This window comes from Heloderma suspectum, chromosome Z, assembly GCF_057233095.1.
Source record: "Heloderma suspectum isolate Gila_16-S chromosome Z, 16-S_ref, whole genome shotgun sequence".
Taxonomy (NCBI): Eukaryota; Metazoa; Chordata; class Lepidosauria; order Squamata; family Helodermatidae; genus Heloderma; species Heloderma suspectum.
Window position 1 is genome coordinate 301,409 of NC_139476.1, and position 3,592 is coordinate 305,000.

The window sequence follows — 3,592 nt, forward strand, 5'->3', positions numbered from 1 at the left end:
CCGGGGATTTTAACAACCGCTCCCGGCTCTCAGACCGCAGCGCGTACGTGGGCGGGGTGCGCACGGCGGGCGAGGCCGAGCGCCCGCTGCATGGTGGCGGCGCCCTGCTGCTGCCAGACGAGCGTGAGCTGGAGCGCTTCCTGGCAGAGGCCGGACTGGCGGACAAGGCACGCGAGGCCCCTAACGTGCTCGACTTCTTCCCAGTAGGGTGCCGGAGGGCGTACGCAGGCAGTTATCCGCCCGTCGGGGACGGCGCCGCTGCACGCTACACGTTCTACCACCCGTGCTTTGCCAGCCGCGTGGACCGGGTACGCGCACCGGAGAGTGTCTACGTACAGCGTTGCGCCGTGACCATCACCCCGTGGTCCGACCACGGGATACTGCGCCTAGAGCTGGCTGTGGGCGAAGTCTTCCCGAGGGGGCGACCCCTTTGGCGCCTGCGCCCGGAGGCGCTTCAGCGGGAGGAGTGCCGCGCGCTGGTAGCGACCACGCTGGCGTGCCTGCTGTCGCTGCGCACGGCGGGCCTATACAGGGATGCGGCCCCGCTGGAGTGGTGGGAGCGAGTCAAGCGAGAGGTGCGGCAGCGGTGCCGGCGGCAGGAGCGGGCGGCCTACTCCACAGAGACACGCCGCTACCACGATGCCGTCTACCACTTCCTACAGTGCCACGCGCGTGCCGGACGCGGCCAGCCTGTCGACACCAAGGTCCTGACACAGGCGCGGGAGAGCATCGCGCACTACCAGCGCGAGCGCTGGGACCGGCGGCGCCGGGCCAAGGTGTGCCGCACGCGTGGTGGCAGCGTAGATGTTGACGAGTGGGCGAAGACCAGGGGCGGTGGCGCAAGCCCACCGGCAGCCATCCAAGGGCTGCGCAGGACGGAGGCGGACGGCGTCAGCACGAGCCCGGGAGAGATGCTCCAGGTCGTTGAGGATTTCTATGGCGCCCTTTTTGCAAAGAAGACCCAGATCGCTGCCAACCAAAGCGAGGCCTTCCTGCACGCCATTGATGCGATGCCCGGCGATGGCGGGAGGCGGGGCTGGCGCAGCCTGTGTGAGGGCCTGAACGAGGAGGACGCACGCGGCCTGGTGGCACCCATCGCCGAGGAAGAGGTGGCGGCGGCCATCGCGCGCGGGCGCAGCCGCTCTGCGCCAGGCCCCGATGGCCTCGGCTGGGCCTTCTACAAGAAATTCCGTGCCTGGCTGGCACGCCCCCTGGCGGAAGTCTTCACGGCGTGCCTGGCACAGGACCGGACTAGCGTGACTTTTGGCGAGGGCACGCTCGTCCTCTTCCCCAAGCGCGGAGACCTGACGCTGCTCAAGAACTGGCGCCCCATCGTGCTGACCAACGTTGACTACCGCGTGCTGGCAGCAGTGCTCAACGCACGGCTGGCGGCCGTGGCCGGGAAGATCGTGGTGCGTGCGCAGACCAGCGCGGTGCCGGGGCGCACCATGCAGGACTCGCTCTGCGCACTACGTGAAGTCTTCCAGCTAGCACGCATGGGCCAGTGGCGCGGGCTGCTGCTCCAGCTGGACCAGGAGAAGGCCTTCGACAACGTACACCATGCCTTCCTGTGGGCGGCGCTGCGCTGGAAGGGCGTGCCCGAGACCTTTGTAGGCTATGTGCGACTGCTGTACCACGGCGCGGCCATCGTCCCGCAGCTGAACGGGCACCGCGGCGCACCGATCCTCATCCAGTCGGGCGTACGGCAGGGATGCCCGCTCAGCGCGCTGCTCTATGTGCTGAGCCTGGACGCGGTGCTGTGTCGGCTGGAACTGGAGAAAGGCATCACCGGTGTGTGATTCCACCTGGCCACCCGGATGACAGTGGAAGGAGGAGCGGCCGGAGTCCACCCGCGGAAGTGGCCCCAGCACACCGGGAGCAGCGACGACGACAGCAGCGAAGGCGGCGGTGGCGGCGGCCCTCAAAACGGCCGGGCCTCGGCAGCGCCTACACTCAAGCTCGTAGCGCACGCGGATGACGTCTCACTGCTCGTGCGAGATGACAATGCGGAGCTGACAGAAGTGCGGAGGGTTTTTGACGCGTACGCAGCGGCGTCCGGAGCGTGCCTGAATGCCGAGAAAAGCTTTGTCGTCTCTTTCGATGCGCTGGAGGGTACGGTACGGCGGAAGCCACTAGCGCAGCGGCTGCGCAGCGGTGGAAGCGGTGGCGGCGGCCCAGCGAGGAGAGCCGGCGTGGCGGAGGCCACCGAACCAGGCGCCGGTGACGTGGAAGCGGAGAACGACGTCAAGCTGCTCGGCATCCGCTTTTCCGTGCGGAGGGACGGCTGGAAGTGCAACTGGCACTCCTGGGCAGAAGGGGTCCGCAACAGGGTAGCACAGTGGAAGCCCTGGCGGCTCACCCTGTACCAGAAAGCACGCTATGTGCGCACCTACCTGCTCCCGGCGGCGGCCAACCTGGCAGCAGTGTACCCGCCCCCGGAGCGGCTCGTGCAAGACATCAGCGCAGAACTGTTCACCTTCCTGTGGGGCATGCGCACGTTCCCACTGGCACGCGTGGTGGCGTACCGGCCCGTCGCGCAGGCGGGGCTGGCCTTCCCGGCAGTTGGGCCGGCGCTGCTGGCCTCCTTCCTGGCCTGCAACTTCGGGAAGTGGGCGCTTGCACGTGCGGAGGCAAGCGGTGCGGCGCCAGAAGGCCGCCCGCGCGTAGCAGAGCACTTCTGGATGGAAGGTTTCGAGCGTGGCTGGCGGGGCAGCGCATGGGCGCGACGCTGGTGGGACGAGGGTTCCTGGGACTACCGCATCACACAGGCCGCCAAGGCCATGGGGCCCGACTACCTCGCCGAGGTCTACGGAGCGGTCCGGCAGTGGCGTGTCCCGGCGCAAGCTTTCCGGGGGCCGGAGGAAGGAGCGGGCACGCCATGGGTGCCGCGACGTGCTGGTGGTCCGCTGGCACAACTCAAGCGCCGCCTCTATTGGGACATGCTCGACGCGTGCATGTTCACGCCGCACGCGGAGCGGGAGCGCACAAAGGAGGGCCGGCCGCAGTACCTGCGTGAGCCAGAGTACCCACTAGAGTACTTCCAGGACCGGCGTGTGCCATACGCGCTGTGGGAGGTGCGGTGGCGGGCCTACCACGGTGTGCTCGCGCTGCAAGGCTGCAAGCCCTGGCTGCGGGGCGATGAAGCCGCTCAGGCGTGCGTGCGCCTCGCTTGCCAGAGCCAGGCCGTGCAGTTGGGCGTGACGCAGCGAGAGACGGCCGAACACGCGATGTGGACGTGCCCGGCGGCACGGCGTCTGTGGGAGGAGGTGGCGCAGGCACTGGACTGGCCAGCGCTGCTTGCGCAGCGGTGGGAGGACGTGGCAGCGGGGAGAGAGCCGCGGCCCGGCGGCCTGCGTGGGCCGAGGAAACGTGCCGGCAGGACGGAGGAGTACTGGGACGTGCCCTGGTCCACGGCCCGGCTCGTGAACCTTTTCGTCCTGCTCGCGCTGGTCTACCAGCGCCACCGCGAACAAAAGACGCGGAGAGAATGCGACGCTACGGGCTCGACGAGGGTAGTGCTGGGCCAGCTGGCGGCCCTGAGTCGGGCCGAGTGGGGGCATCTTCCCGCCGAGCGCTGGCGACGGCTCTGGCC